General features: G+C 35.9%; 1 long non-coding RNA gene across 1 annotated transcript; it reads left to right on the top strand.

The window, feature by feature from the left end:
- Positions 1 to 16,175: 16,175 nt before the first annotated feature.
- Positions 16,176 to 17,266, top strand: LOC141555436 (uncharacterized). The gene is made up of 2 exons (XR_012486192.1): positions 16,176 to 16,308; positions 16,943 to 17,266. It is a non-coding gene; the product is annotated as an uncharacterized LOC141555436 (long non-coding RNA).
- Positions 17,267 to 17,497: the final 231 nt, after the last annotated feature.

Below are 17,497 nucleotides of genomic sequence, written 5' to 3'. Positions count from 1 at the left end.
AATCCTGCCAAAATGTGTGGGTTTGTGACTCAATGAGAAAAATATGCACTTCACGGAGTATCTTGGTCATTGTGGTATAGTGGGGAAAATCATGGGAGTCAGAGTCAGGAGACTAAATTTCAAACCCCAGCTCTGGTACTTACTAGGTGTGAGAAACATGAGCAGGCTTCTCTGTTTCCACATCTGTAAAATATAAGTAATCAAAAATGTGCTGCCAGCTTCACTGTTGTTGTGAAGAAAGAACTTTGAAAAGCTTAAGTGTTTTTATAAAAGTGTCCCATTTACTTCTTCATTTTCTTTTTTAGCATGGATTGTGACAAGTAATTTCCTTAATAGATTCCTTTGAGAATATCTCTGGGGATGCTCAAAACTATTTAAAACAGAAGTGTTTTGGACAGATGGTAGAGGGGGAGGAGTGTGTCTGACCTCCAGCTCTCTAACTGAACATTTTTTCTTTTGGCTAGAAAGTCTTTGCTTTGCTCAGCATAACCTGATGGAAAATACTACCTGATATTCTGAATTTCTACACGGTAATGAGAGCTTTTTTCTTGATTTTTCTTTTTAAAACCAGGTTTGCACATCACTATAGCTTTTTTGTGTGACTTATTCACCCCTAAATGTATCTAATTTATTAAGGGGAGTTTATGCTTACATTATGTGTTTGGAAACCATTTAAAACCAACAGAGGGGCAGTCTGGGTAGTGATGGGATGTTCAGTGATTTCCAGGAATGGTTAAGCAGATGTTTTCTGAATGAATTATGGAAGGATATAAATCAAAATTGGTCAGCTACATGGCACAGTGGAAAGAGTATGAAGCCTGGAGTCGGGGAGAACTGAGTTCAAATCCAGTCTCAAATACTCACTATGTGACCTGGATGAGTCACTTAATTCTGTTTGCCTCAATTTCCTCAACTATCAAATGAGCTGGAGAAGAAAAATATAAACTACTCCAGCAAATTCCAAATGGAGTCACAAAAGCTTGGACACTGAAAATGATTGAACAACTATGAACCCGAATTGCATGGTATGATATTTTAATTCAATACTAACAAAAGCTAGGAAGAAATTATAATTTTTTAAAATTACATTAATTCAAGATAGCTTTAAAAATGCATAAAATTCAATAATATAAAAAGTGCTCCAAGTCATTCATCAAAAGAAAAATATGAAGTAAAACAGCTCTAAGACTCCACCTCACAACCATCAAAAAATGAAAATGGAAAATTTCTGGAGGGATATAAGATTAACGCCACATCAATATGCTATTGTTAAAATTGTGCAATCTGGAACTGTATCCCAAAAGTCACTAAACTGTGAATACTCTTTAATCCAGTGATAGCACTACTAAACTAGACATATACTCCAATGTGATCAAAGAAAGAGGAAAAGGATTCATATTTACAAAAGAACTGAAACAAAGGAAGTATCTGGCAACTGAATGGCTGAAAGGGAATGTGAAATTTCAATGAGGGTTTAGTTTCCAGAAAGTTACAAAACTTAAATTAGAAAAATGAAACTTAAATCAGAAAAAAAAACACCAATGAAATTGAAACCTAAGAAATGGAATCTAAAGAGTAAGCTGGTAGAACAAGGAGAAACAAGAACTTATGGAGGGAAGTCATGAATTAGAATAAGAAATCTTATGAGATGTAATCAGAGTGGGGACTGATTACACTCAAGTGGAGGGAAGATATAATTGGGGTTGAGAATCAAGTCAGGAAATTAGTCTTTCCAGATAGTTTATAACCCTTGTAGAACCCAGCCAATGGGGATTCAGGGAAGGGACTGAACTATTTCCAAACAAAATGAATGCAAAGGGAAATGTAGTTGGGAGCGGAGACTCATGTAGGGGAATTAGATGCTTTGGATAGACTATAACCTCTTAATACTCAGACAATGTGGGGGAAACAGGGGAGGGACTTGCCTTTTGGGATAGAGAATAAAAGGCTATACTTTTGTGCTACAAGGGTGTGCCTATTTAGCTTAGATGCCCACCCTTGCAAGAAAGTAAAATAAAATCTTTTCCTGGATTCAACAGCAAGTCAGTGGAGTCCTTGGTAAAGTATTTTCTCACATGACTGAAGAAATTATCATATATAAATTAAATGACATATTATTATGTTGTAACAAATAAAATAAGAAGGATTCAGAGAAACATAGGAGATGTGACATAATGCAGTGTGACATAACTCAGTCAACACAACCAGGAGATCAGTTTTTGCAGTGACTTCAAATTGCAAAGGAAAATAATTTTGAAAGATTTACTAATGACAATCATTGCAATTCCTATCTCTTAGCAGAGAGGTGATGAACTAGAAGTACAGAATGAAAGTAGGATATTCAGACTCAGCCAAAGTATGAATTTGCTTTACATAAATATAGTTTATTATAAGGGATGGCTTTTATTTTTCTTTTTTGAAGGAGAAAGGGTGATTGGCAAAGTAGTAATAGTGCTAATTTTTCCAAAAAGGAAGAAAGATACTAATTTATCATTAAAAATAGGAGAAAGCAGAAAAATAGAATTACCTTATTAAATTTGAATTATATAAAAAATACAAACTTAATAAATTGGAGAAAAACAACTTCATGTACAGTTTCATGTATAATTCTCTTTTTAATTTTTCTTTGTATTATAAAGTGCTCCTATTTGTTGATGTTTATTAGTTTAAAATAAAAATTAAAACATTAAAAAAAGCAGCCTAATCTTTGGTAAACGTGACAACATAAATTACAAAGAAAAGTTTTCTTTCTGATATGAACATAAAGTAACTTTATTCTAACCTTGTTAACACTAATATACAAAGATTTTGTTTCTTTTAATAATTAATAGATAACATAGTTGTAGGATTACATGTAAAATCATTTATAATCACTTTCTTTTAAGAGTAACTTTTAAGTTTCATTTAGACAGAAATAGAGACAAAACATTTACTATGTTCTTATTAGGTTACAGGTATTTTACTAAGCAATGGAGTTATAAATGTAAACACTTGTAACAACAGATGTCATGTGTGGCTAGAAAAAAGATAAGAATGTTATAACTAATGTCTCTACTCTCTACCTTTTCTGAAGACAAACTTTAATTCTTGCCAAAGGGAAAAGTTAGAGGTTAAGATCAGAGACTGGCTACTCTGCTCTCTTCAAACATAAGAGATAGTCTAACTTTATATCTATCTGCTCCCTTAAATAGTTAATCTGTGGGAAGTAACTTTAAGGTTCAAATTGATCACTAATTCTTGATCACTAATTTTTTTTGTTTCTTTTTTTATAATAGCTTTTTCTTTTTCCAAATACATACAAAGATAGTTTTCAACATCCACCCTTGCAAAACCTTGTATTCTAAAATTTTCTCTCTCCATCCCTCTTCCCCTTCCCCTTGACAGCAAGCAATCTAATATTGGTTAAACATATTTCCATACTTATCATGCTGTGCAAGAAAAATTAGATCAAAAGGGGAAAAAAACACACGAAAGAAAAAAACAAGCAAAGTACAACAACAAAAGGCAAAAATTCTATGCTTTGATACACATTCAGTCTCCATAGTTCTCTCTTTTTCTCTCTGGATGTAGTTGATTCCTTCCATCATAAGTCTATGGGAATTACCTTGAATCACCTCATTGTTGAAAAGAGCCAAGTCCTTCACAGCTGATCATCACATAATCTTATTGCTGTGTACAATGTTCTCTTGGTTCCACTCACTTCACTTCACTTGACATAGCAGTACATGGAAGTCTTTCCAGACTTTTCTGAAATCAGCCTGCTCATCCTTTCTTATAGAATGATATTCCATTACATTCATGTGCCATAACTTATTCAACCATTTCCCAACTGAGAGACATCTATTCAATTTCCAATTCCTTGCTACTACAAAAAGAGTTATTACAAACATTTTTTGCACATGTGAGTCCTTTCCCCTTTTTCATGGTCTCTTTGGGATACAGGCCCAGTGAGACACTGCTGAGTCAAAGGGTATGCACAGTTTTATAGCCCGTTGGGCACAGTTCTGAATTACTTTTCAGAAAGATTGTTGATCACTATTCCTTTTTTTTAAATAAATTTATTTATTTTTAATATACATTACTTTATGAAATATGTTAGGAGAGAAAAATCATAATAAAAGGGAAAAACCATGGGAGAGATTTTTAAAAAACAACAATAGAAAAAAGAAGTGAATATATCATGTGTCTAATTATATTCAGTCTCCTTTTTCTTTTTCTGGATATAGATGGACTTTTCTATCCAAAGTCTATTGGGATAGCTTCGAATCACTGTACCTCTCAGAAGAACCAAGTCTTTCATAGTTGATCATCATACATTTGTGCTGTTATTGGATCACTATTTTTTAATGGGGAAAGAAGAGCTCCAAATTTTTATCTCCAAGGCTTTGACTCTCCTCCCACCACATACCAATTCTACAATTGGGTGCACATAGCAAATGGAAAAGAAATACATTTATTCAAATTGATAGCAACAAAAATCTAAGAAAGTAATATATAAGACTGGATATATGTTTGTGTGTGTGTGTGTGTGTGTGTGTGTGTGTGTGTGTACCAGACAATACACAAAGGATGTGATCTCTTCATCTGGGAGTAAGATAACTCAGCTCAGCTGAGAGAGTCACACATCTAACCCAAAGAAGAAAATTCCCTCAAGTTTCTCATGGAGCAAGGTAAGGAGAGAGAAATGACAGAGACCATTGCTATCATTTAGCTTCTTCCCAGGGTCTTTCTCCCTTCAGGGAGGCTGATGAGAAGTTAATATTGTGCATTTTTTATCTTGAAGTCAGAAACCAAGAAGACTTAAAGAAACTGGATCTCTCTTTTCTCTCTTACTCTCACCAACTCCACTTCATTGCTCACACAGACACAATGATCTCCACCAGTGAGGAGAATATTCTACTAATGGACTTTGGGGCTATATTATCCACAAAAGACAGTCTCTTCCTTCAAAAAACTTACATTCTTTTTGGTTTTTTTGGTGATAACTTTATTTTTTAATATTTTGTTTTTCAAGATACATGCAAAGATCATTTTGAACATTCACCTTTGAAAAACCTTGTGTTCCATGTAAAATGTATGGGATTGCCTGTCATCTAGGGGAGGGAGGGGGAAATTTGGAAAAAATGAATACAAAATGAATACAAGGGATAATGTTATAAAAAATTACTCATGCATATATACTGTCAAAAATTTTATAATTATAAAATTAATTCAAAAAGTAAAAAAAAAGAAATTGCCATGTTAATTTATTATATATTTTAAAATTCAAGCAGTATTTACTTGGTATTCATGTTTTTCAGATGGAATTCTTGCATTCTGTTCTCCTTTGCATTTGTAAATGGTCTTGTTTTTTAAAAATGTAAAAAGTAAAAAAGAAAAAAAAAAGAAAAACCTTGTGTTCCAGATTTTTCTCCTTCTCCTCTCCTTCCCCTCTCCCCAAGACAGCAAGCAATTTGATACAGAAAACTTACATTCTAATGAAAGAGATAACCCATAAAGAGATGTTGGAAATGGAAAGGGTGGCATCTATCTGAGGCTTTACCCAGTGATACGGTAGTAGATAGAGGGCTGAATCTCAATAAAATCAAATATTTATACTTGAAGATGAACAGTAAAATAACTTTTTCAAAAATAAATATATATATATTTATAAGTATACATAATTATATTTGTATGTATATATATGTTGTTATTGTTCAGTCATTTCAGTTGTGTCCAATTCTTTATGACTCTTTTTGGGGTTTTCTTGGCAAAGATATTGGAATGGTTTGACATTTTCTTCTCTGACTCATTTTACAGATGAGGAACTGAGGGAAACAGGATTGTGTGACTTGCTAGGGTCACACAACTATTAAGTGTCTAAGGCCAGATCTGAATACAGGAGAGTAGATAATACTTCCTGACTCCAGGCCTAGAACTCTCTTTGCTGTGCCATTCACACACACATACACACATAATATACATACATAGAGAGGGAGAGAAAGATGTCTCGGTGTGTTTATACACCTATACATATGTGTAATAGCTCTATAGAGTCTGTCTCTCTGTATTTACATTCCTATATAAAGGTATATCTATCTATCTATAGATTCTGAAGGGCAAATAAGGAAAGTCTTTTTCATAGGAAAAAAACTCTGCTGACCAGGAATGCAGACTGTGGCAGATAGGAACGTAGAGTTTGATCTTTTGGTTTCTTTTGTTTGTCTTTTCCTATATCACCAAGTAGATTCTTGGGAGGGGGCGATGAGAATGAGGGGTAGAAGAGGGCTATTCAGGAATGGCAGATATAACTAGTGTGTCAGTTCTTATGCTCAGTTATACATTGTTACTCAGGACAATTCCATTGGGGGAGGAAGACAGTTTGGAAAATTACAGGAAAAAAAAATCAATAAAACTTTAAAAAAAAATGGAAGGCATTATTATTGCCAAGAGTTCCACATAATCACTCATGAATGTACTCATAAAATGGACAGATGTGTTCAAGGTAAGAATCATAACCTGGCCTCTCCCTCCCTTTCCAATCCTCCTACACTTTAGGCTTACACAGTGTCCTCTCCAACCCAGTGATTGTGGGAATGTTCCTCTCTCATCAGTCACTAGGCAGCTAAATGGAACAGTGAATAAAGCCTGGTCCTGGAAGCAGGAAGATCCCAAATTGTGTTACAAAAAATCTGTCAGGCCTGAAAAAACAGCTAAAACAACAAATAAGACATTCCCTCTCTTACCTTCAGGAATTTTCCCTGACTGTCCTCTATCCTTAGAATGTCCTCCTTTTAGTCTCCTGGTTTTCCTGATTTCTTTCAAGTTTCTGCTAAAATTCCATCTTCTTCAAGAAATCTTTTTTAATCTCTCTTAATTCCAATCCCTTCCTTTTGTTAATTATTTCTTATTTAACTTGTATATAGTTTGTTTTGTACATGTTTGTCTGCATGTTGTCTCGCCCATTAATTAGAGGGCAGAAAGTCTTTTTTTTTATTGTAGTAAGTTTATTTTTAATATATATTGCTTTATGAATCATGTTGGGAGAGAGAAATCAGAGTAAAAGGGGAAAACCATAGGAGAGATTAAAAAAAAGAAATGAACATAGCATGTGTTGATTTACATTCAGTCTCCTTAGTTCCTTTTCTGTCCAAAGTCTATTGGGATTGCTTTGGATCAGTGAACCACTGAGAAGAACCAAATCTTTCATATTTGATCATTGCACATTCTTACTGTTATTGTGTACAATGTATTCCTGATTCTGTTTGTTTTGCTTAGCATCAGTTCATGTAAATCTTTCCAGATCTTTCTAAAATCAGTTTGTTCATTAATTTTTGTAGAACAATAACATTCCATTACCTTCATGTATTACAGCTTGTTCAGCCATTCCCCAACTGATGGACATCCGCTTCTTTTCCAATTCTTTGCTACCACAAAAAAGAACTGCTACAAAAATTTTTGCACATGTGGGTCCTTTTCCCTCCTTTATGAATTGGCAATAAATCTTTTGGCTCTTTGTATTCCCAGTTTGGGGCAATTAGGTGGTGCAGTGGATAGAGCACCTGGCCTGGGGTCAGGAAAAGTTGGGCTCAAATTCATCCTTTAGACATTTTCTATGATCCTGGGCAAGTCACTTAACTCTGTTTACCTTGATTTTCTCATCTGTAAAATGAGCTGGAAAAGGAAATGTCAAAACATTCCAATACCTTTTCCACAAAACCCCAAAATCTAGTCACAAAATTCAGACAACTGAACAACAATCCCCTGTGCTTAGTGATTGCACACAGTGGATACTTAATAATACTTGTTGACTTGACTAGCTGAAAATTGAAGAGAGAGAGAGGGAGAGAGACAGAAGAGAGAAGAGGGAAAAAGAGAGAGGGAAAAAAGAGAGAGGGAGAGACAGAGTGTGTGTGTGTGTGTGTGTGTGTGAGAGAGAGAGAGAGAGAGAGAGAGAGAGAGAGAGAGAGAGAGAGAGAGAGAGAGAGAGAGAGAGAGAGAGAGAAAGAGAAAGAGAGAAAGAAAAAGAGAGGGGAAAAGAGAGAGGGAGAGAGACAGAGAGAAAGGGAAAAAGAGAGAGAGAGAGAGAGAGAGAGAGAAGAGAGAGAGAGAGAGAGAGAGAGAGAGAGAGAGAGAGAGAGAGAGAGAGAGAGAGAGAGAAAGCTCACTTATTGATTGGGGCTGGCTGGACAAATTGAGGTAGATAACTCATATTATAGGAATATTATTGTAGAGAAACTTGGAAAGGACTTTTTCTTTATTATTCTCAGCATTTAATATAATGTCAAGCACATAGCAGACACTTAATACCTGTTTTTATACTGAATATTTATCAATGATGGGAAAAGAACATTTTCAAGCTCTAAACATTTCAAGCACTATAGGACAGTAAATTATTAGATACTTTCCTTTCTTCCTTCTTTCCCCTTCCTCCACTATTGTGCTATTCTCTCTAAATTAAAGTCTTTTCTTACAGGTATCTTTGCCTGAGAATCAATTTTTCTTTTTCAAGATGAGACATTTGTAGGGAGATTTATGTTCTACAAGACTTATGTACATCTTATTGTGTAACTTTAATGACAGTCAAGAATGGCATTTTTACACCAGTCAATTTTGGAGATATAGTTATAACAATTTTGCAAAACTACAATCTCCAAAGCAAAGCTATTTATAAAATTTGAAGCTACAAGAATAATGATAACTAGCCCCCTTTTTTCATATTTTCCCTTGAATTCCTTTTCTATTCATCAATACTTTTGGCTTAGCGAATTACTGTATGTGACATTTACTACAAACATTGGGTGAAGGATGAAGGGTGGGGTTGAGGGGAAGGAGGCAGAGTTAGTACTTTGCCCAGGGAACACCTTCAGGAGGCCCAGCTGGAGACTGGAATGTACCCTGCCCCCCAGGAGCATGCTTCTGCTGTACAAAAGCCTGCTCAGAGCCTTTGTGAGAAGGATATTGAGTTGAGTGCCAGTTACCTTGGGCCCTGAAAGATTTCCTGGGCCCTTTTTTTAAATACCAAGGGTGGGGTTGTTTACTCCAGAGTTCTGGCTGCATTTCAAGTGGAGTAATTCCATTCAGCCTTTCAGAAAAATTTCACTGCAGGAAGATTTAATATTCTTGACTTCCTTCCCTAGGCTGCAGAGCACTGTGGGATGTCTTTGATGATTCTAACTGTGCAAAGCCAAGGTCAAAAATGGAAGGTGTAAGAATAGATCTGCTTCCCCCTCCCCCATTTTAAAAACAGATACTCGGATAAAATAATCCACCTATTGTATACTCAATGTTTTATTCCAAATTCTTTTCATTTTACTATATAGTGCTGCTGTATATATTTTAAAAATAGTATTTTATTTTCCAATTCCATATAAAGATACTTTTCAACATTCATTTTTGTAAGACTGAGTTCCAATTTTTCCCTCCCTCCTTCCCTTACCTGCCTCCTCCCAAGACAGCAAGCAATCTGATAGAGATTATATGTATACAATAATTTTAAACACATTTCCATATTTATCATGTGAAAGAAAAATCAGAACAAAAGGGGAAAACCACAAGAAAGAAAAAGTGAACAAAACAAAAGGTGAAAATAGTGTGCTCCCTAGTTCTGTCTCTGGATATGGATGGCATTTTCTATCCCAAGCCTATTAAAAGTGTCTTCCATCACTGCAGTACTGACAAGAGCTAAGTCCATCATAGTTGATCACACAATCTTGCTGTTACTGTGTACAATGTTCTCCTGGTTCTGCTCACTTCACTCAGTATCAGCACTTTCCTGTCTTTTCTGAAATCAGCCTGCTCATCATTTCTTGTAGAACAATAATATTCCAATACATTCATACACCACAACTTATCTACCATTCTCCAACTGATGGGCATTCACTCAATTAACAATTCCTTGCAGAGTGGATTACTTCATTAGGAATATTTTGTGATAGTCTTAGATGACACCACATAAAATAATTTTGAAATAAGAATAATGTATTTTCATGGCTTGTTTTTATTTTTGCTGTTCAGAAGATCAAGTACATATTATTTGATGTCTTATCACTTCTTATTGGCAGCATAGCCAATTTCTCACAAAGGGTCATAAAATGAATAATGTTTTAATTAATTTTATAATTATAATTTTTTTTGAAAGTACATATACATGGGTAATTTTTTACAACATTTTCCCTTGTACTCACTTCTGTTCCAAATTTTCCCCTCCTTCCCTCCACCCGCTCCCCTAGATGACAGGCAGTCCCATACATGTTAAATGTATGTGTGCAGAACCAAATTTCTTGTTGCACAGGAAGAATTGGATTCAGAAGGTAAATAGCCTAGGAAGAAAAACAATAATGCAAACAGTTTACACCCCAGTGTTCCTTCTCTGGGTGTAGCTGATTCTGTCCATCATTGCTCAATTGGATCTGAATTAGATCTTCTCTATGTTGAAGATATCCACTTCCATCAGAATACATCCTCATACAGTATCATTGTTGAAGTGTATAATGATCTCCTGGTTCTGCTTGTTTCACTCAGCATCAGTTCATGTAAGTCTCTCCAGGACTCTCAGTATTCCTCCTCCTGATCATTTCTTATAGAACAATAATATTCCATAACATTCACATAACATAATTTACCCAACCATTCTCCAATTGATGAGCATCCATTCATTTTCCAGTTTCTGGCCACTACAAAGAGGGCTGCCACAAACATTTTGGCACATACAGGTTCCTTTCCCTTCTTTAGTAATAAAATGAATAGTTAATTGAAAGTAATAATTTTTTTATTAAGGTAGGAATTCAGGAATATTAAAAAAAAAGGAATGGATTAAAAGTAGCAAGTAATTTTACATGAACATGAAGAAGTGGTGGACCACAGGCTTGCATATTTCACAAAATGTTAATATGTTTAATGTTTTGATTTGCTTTGTAGAATTTTCCCCCCCTTCTTTTTTATTTTTTATTAAAAAGGATGAAGCTAGGATAGCCAGGTGGAGCAGTGGATAGAATACCAGCCCTGAAATCAGGAAGACCTGAGTTCAAATCTAACCTCAGACATTTAACACTTCCTAGCTGTGTGACCCTGGGCAAGTCACTTAACCCCAATTGCCTCAGAGGGAGGAAAAAAGGACAGATTTGTGAGAGGGTTGGAAAGGAAGCAATGTTATGGGGGATATAAATGATATAAAACTAAAATATATGAATATGAATTTATTTTCAAAAATACATAAAAAAAAAATTGTCCTTAAAATGATATCCCCTCCTTTGTTCACTAACTACCAAGATTAGACAACATTTACAGATCTGGAAAGACTTAGATTCTAGTTCTAGTTTTACTACTTGTGCCTTTGGGTAAGTTAATCTGCTGTCCTAATTTGGTTTTCTTATCTGTATTATAAGGATAATACTTGTACTTCCCACCTTAGAAGATTTTTTTGGAGTAGCAGATGAGATATAAGTAAATTGTAAAACTCTACACAAATGCAAATCACCATGATACCTTATTTAAGCATCTAACTTATGTCTTAAACAAATGGATTTCTGCCCCATTCTTTGCTCTCCCATCCACAGAGATGAAAAATCTCATTAGAACAAGCCTAATTTGCTATATTAATTAATTATAGATTTAGGACCTTAGAGGCCATCATTTTACAGATGACACATCTCTACCTACAGATTTCCCCTTCTTCCTTTAAGTTCCAAATGAAATCCTATCTTTTATAGCTTTTTCCAACCTCTCTACATCCCTTTTTTTGATTATTTCCTACTTATCTTATATATAGTTTACTGTTCAGTCATTTAAACCTGTCTCACTTTTCATGACATCATGAATCATACTTTTTGTGAGGTTTTCTTGGCAAAAACATTTGAATTGTTTGCCATTTCCTTCTCCAGTGGAGCAGGCAAACAGAGATTAAATGACCAGTTCAAGATCACACAACGAGTAAATATTTGAGGGCAGGTTTGGACTCTGATCTTTCTAACTCCAGATCTAGAGCTCTATCCGTTGAGCATCCTCACTAGTTCCATACTTTATTTGTTTGCACATTATCACTAGATTGTTAATTGCTTGAGCTCAGGGATTATAGTTGGTCTTTCTTTGTATCCTCAGGGCTTAGTACAATATCTGGCACAAGCAGGCTCTGTGCTAGATATGCCTAGAGTCATATAGCTATCAAGTAAGATGAGATTTGAACCTATATCTTCCTTTCTCTCCCTTCCATTTCCCCATATTTATCTAGCTTAATCTTGAGAAGAGGTTCAATACTAGTCTTTACCAAATACCTCATCTTGCTACCTCTATCCTGTCTGAAGTTAAGGGGAAAAAAAGGTCTCTCATAAAAAGTTCCATTATTGTCCTCCCTTGAGGTGATTTTCATTTCCCTGCTTTTGCTCTTGAACTGCCCTTAGTTTCCAATTTTCTAAATCAGCTCCTCAGATATTACATGTATTTGCCTTGCCTCCGTACCTTTTCCTTCTTGCCTCCTGGCCCCTTTATCTCTTATATCTACAACGTTCAGCATTGTTCTGTCCTCCACTGACCCACTGACCACCCAGCCAGCTAAAATCTCTATACTTGGCATTGTTCCTGTTCCTCCACCTCCCACTGCCCTTTTCCAAACAAATGAACTCCCTTGCTTGGTTGCCATGGTGCCCCCAGATAACATGACAATTTGACTACCCTCTTACCCAACAATACCTTTTAAAGAGACATTTGTCAAGTGTATCTCTTCTACTCTAGGTGCACTCAGGCATTACTGAACAGACTTTAGAGGCTACAGGGCAAAAGATGGAAAACAGTGTCTTTTACAGCTGATTTAATCAAGAATTCACCAGTATAATCAGCAGTTCTTTAAAAACTTTTTTATCCTTTTCATAAATACTTCATGTTTTCTTTATTAAAAATGTCCCAAAAAACTTTGGGTAGAAAATGTTATCTGCATCCAGAAAGAGAACTATGAAAATTAAATGGAAATCAACACATAAATTGTTCACTTTTTTTCCTTCTGTCATGGTTACCTTTTGTTCTGATTTTTCTCTCCCAATATGATTCATAAAGCAATGTGTATTTAAAATTTAATTTACATGTTAAAAAAATAAAATGAAATACTTATGTGAGAACAAAAAAGGATGAAGATTTGACTTTATCAGGTTGGTTGGTCAATGGATCTCATTGAAAGGGACATTAGATTTTGCCTAGTTCAACTCTCCCATTTTATTGATGAGGAAATAGACCCCAAAAGGAAAAGTAACTTGCCAATATCATATAAACTACTAAGTGTCAGAGCTGAGATTCAAACCCAAATCCTCCGATATCCACTCCAATGTCATTGTCATTTTACACTATGCTGTTTCCATGTAAGTTTCTATTTGTCAAAATGTATTTCAAAGGTATTCCAAATTCTTGAGCAGAAATTTGAAAACTAATCTAGTAAGCAAAAACTAATAATCTTGTTCTTGAACTCTAGCCCTGCATTGTCAGCAATCTATTGGACATTTTCCATTAGATATTCCATAGATGTCTCAAACTCAGCATGTAGGTAAGCTGCAAGCGTTTATTAAAGGCTTCCTATGTGCCAGTCATTGTATTAAGCACTGAGGATTCAAATACAAACAAAAAAAACCAGTCCCTGCTCTCAAGAAGCTTACATTCTAAAAAAGAAAAATTATACATAGAATGGAAAAGAAAAGTGAAAGGAATTAGGGGAAATAAAGGAGTAGGGAGTTGAAGTCCAAGAAGTCAAATGCATAGCTGGAAGGGTAGTAAAATTTGGCTAGCCTGAACCCCTTCCCCAAATGGAGACACTCAGGGAGGAATTCGCCAATGGGAAAAGAAGGTTGACCTGATTGAGAGATGTTTTAGGGTATTAGCTTTGAGAAATGGATAGATGTTCCAGAATGAAAAGATCCCAAGTGATGAGGTTCGGCGCAGGGCAGGGAGTTGTGGAAATCCCTTTGGTCGGCACAGAGGACCTTCATAAAGGAATTTACAAATTCAAAAAGCTAGATTTTTTATTGGCATTGGGAAGTCAGCCTTTTCTAGAAAGACTGAATTCCTTGGTGGCAAGGTCCCCACAGAGGGATATAAAGTTTTTAGCAGAAAAATCCTATCCTAGCAGAGAAAGTAAATAAGGTCTTGTTAGGGAAATAGGAGGGAAAGAGATAAAGAAAGAGTAAAGCTGAAAGAGAATGTCATTTTAGCAGGCAGAGTGTTGCAGTTTATACTAAGGGGAGAGAGAGGTTCCTTGGCATGGCAGGTTAAGTCTTCTGCAAAGAATGAAACCCCAAATGCCTTTTAAAACTTTGGCTAGAAGCTGGGGGCAACTCTGGGAGCAGTTTGAGCTGGAATCAGAATAGAAAATCTTGGAACTGAATGAGTGTCTCTGGGCTAATTCCCAACTCAATAGGGTTAGGAATGGTCCTGTATTCAATTAGTCCCACCCAGATAACAGAATGAATCCATTTTATCTTGATTCCCTGGGCTGGGTCTCTCAGGGGAGAGCTTAGCATTCCCCCCAAAGTCAGAGGAGAGAGAGAGAGAGAGAAAGAGAAAGTTTCAGGGCCCCCCTTGTCACCAAGCACTGAGGATAGCTAATGTACAATGTCAAAGTTGGTAATGATACGGGTTGAGGTCCCTTTAAGATTCCTTTCTGATTGCCCATCCCCCATGGCTAACCTTGATTCACAAATCCTAGTCAAAAGCACCCTTTCGAATATCCAGGCCTAGCCCCCACTATCTGCTCAGCTTCCCCCAGCCCCCCCACCGGATCTGAGCTGACTGAAAAGTCCTATCCCCAAGAACTTGGGGGTACGGCCCACAATCTTTTAGGTATAAAAGAGGTGAGCCGGAACTCCCTCATTGCAGGAGCCCTCCTAGCCAACACATGGTATCCTTCCGGCCATGTAAGGGTTCCTGCCCGCCCAGCGGCCACCTTCGGTCCTGGCGTCTTTCTAACTGAACTTTACTTCCAAATTCCTACAATAAACCTTTTATTTATCAATCTAGGTTTTTGGGCCTGTAAATTCATTTACAAGGGACACTGCACCTCATGGGATTATCTATGTGCCGAGAAATGGGGTTCCCCCTTTCCCTTCCCTCATCATTAACACAGCTAAGAAGTGTCAGAAGTAGTATTTCAATCCAAATTTCTTCAGGTTCCACAATGATGCCACTTTCATCATACTGTTTTTTTCTTCTACCTGTTTCACTGTAGTATCTTGATGACATCTTAGTTTTTCCATAGTTTCAATTAAACACATAGCACCTGTAAAGGCACTCAATTTTTCTCCAAAAACCTACCCTTTATTTTAAACTCTCCTATTTCTCTCAAAAGCATCACCATCCTTCCTGTCATTCAGAATCATTCTAAAATCTTCACTCTCCTTTACTACGATATCTAAACAATTGTCACGTTTTATAGATTCTACCACCATAATATTTCTCAAATCTACTCCCTTCTCTTTCAAATCATAACCCCAGGTCAAGCTCTCACTCTCTCTTTCCTAGATCATCACAGTAGTTCTCAATGGATTCCCTGTATCCAGTCTCTTCTTCAGTGAACTCTCCAAACAGCTGCCAAAGTCCTATTTCCAAAGCATAAGTCTGGCCATATCACTCCCCTACTTGAAAAATTCCAGGAATTTATTATTGCCTTTGGGATTTTGCTCTTTGGCACTTAATATGCATTACAATTTGACTCCAACCTAATTTTTCTAGCTTGATAGTTACTACTGTTTTCACACATTCTTCCATTCTAGCCATACTAGCCAACTTGCTCTTTCTCATATACATTATTTCTTATCTCTTTTGCCCAGGCTGCCCCCATGCCTAGAATGCACTGCCTCCTCCCTGACAACTCTTAGGATCTCTTGCTTCCTTAGAAGTTGGGTTTGTGTGGGACAGATGCTAGACCTCTTTACCCAAATTGACTATTAAAAGGTATCTTCAAACAGGAAGCATTGATTTGGTCCTTGCAAGGAAGATCCAAGCACATCAACTGAGCAGCCCAGCATTGTGGGTGACCTTTGGTCAAAAACAGTGAATGAATTAAATAGCAAAGAGATTTGGGTTCAACCCATTCATTGGATAGACTGAAAAGGAAATAACCATTGACCAATAGTCAGCAATACTGTCTGCTTCCTGTGAGTCACTTAACTTCCTGAAGCTTAGACCTAGGGTCTGACCTTTTCTGCACTATAGCCCTCATTCCCACATGAGAATAGGAATCATGTGACTTCTTGAAATTTAGGCCTAAAGTCCAACAGCCTCTGAGAAATCTTCACTTGATCCCATTCAGGTTCAAGTGTTAAAAGGTCTTTCCTGATCCCTGCCTCTCACCTGGTATGTTCACCTCAAAATTACTTTGCATTTACTTTATTTATGTTTTATATTTATATGTTATGCTTATATATAATTTGTCTCTATAGAATGCTTTCTTTTTGTCTTTGAATTTCCAATGCCTAGCACAGAATTTGACAAATAATAAACAGCAGCTTACTAAATGTTTACTGATTAACAGATATAAATGTAAGCCATTACAGTATATATTGCATAGTCACTTGTCTAAACTGTTGTCCCTCTATTCCAAAGCTTCTTAAATTGTGGATCATGACACCATATTTGAATGTGGAAGTAGCAAAATTATGATTTATTATCAATAAGTGTTTGTTTTGTATATCTATTTTACATACCCATATACCTGGGTCATGTAAAAATTTTCTTGGGTGAAAAGGTGTTACGAATGGAAAAAAAAAATTCAAGAAGATTTTTAAAAAAAGATTTCTTGATGAGATAAAGGCCAGTTATAAAATGGAGTTAATTTGATGTGGAAATCAAGAGAACCATTGAGAATCTATGTCATGAACAGTGACTCCATTTTGTGCTGCCTCATGTATTCTCCTCTATTCTATTGTTTCTTTGCAAATCACCCTGGGAAACTAGATGATATAAGCCATCTATTGTTTTATAAATGCAGGTGGAGGCAATTAATTAGCATCTCTCAATCCTGGGAAAAGAAAGACCCCGAAACCAACTCATCACCTTTGAAACTTGGCTGAAACTCGTTTTTCATTCATCCCAACTTGGAAAGCCCCTAATCTCTCCTCCAATTAGAAATTAGATTACCTAATTTTATACCCTGACTTGTACAGTGGTCAGTTTTAAAAATATAATTAATTGGTTTTATTTGATTGTTTTTAATTTATACAAGTCTGCCTCAATATTTGGTGTTAGGGGACTGAACTGGAGAGTCAGTCGATTCATTTGATATGCCTGTTTTGCTAATAAATTATACAGCTTGGATTGTTTCCTCAGTTATTATTAATTATTCACCACATATCTCTTCAGTCTATGTTCCCTACAAACTAGAACATAATAAGAGAATTTCCAATAAACTTAGCTAAAACAGAGTTGGAAGATGATATTTACCATGACAAGACCTGTTAGATATCTATGTTTTATATTATGAAAACTATTTCTTGTTAAGCAGAGAGAGAGAAATAAGTCAAAAAAGGGAGTGAGTCAGATTTTC

The sequence above is a fragment of the Sminthopsis crassicaudata genome, chromosome 1 (assembly GCF_048593235.1).
Source record: "Sminthopsis crassicaudata isolate SCR6 chromosome 1, ASM4859323v1, whole genome shotgun sequence".
Taxonomy (NCBI): Eukaryota; Metazoa; Chordata; class Mammalia; order Dasyuromorphia; family Dasyuridae; genus Sminthopsis; species Sminthopsis crassicaudata.
This window is presented reverse-complemented; position numbering and strand designations above follow the sequence as displayed.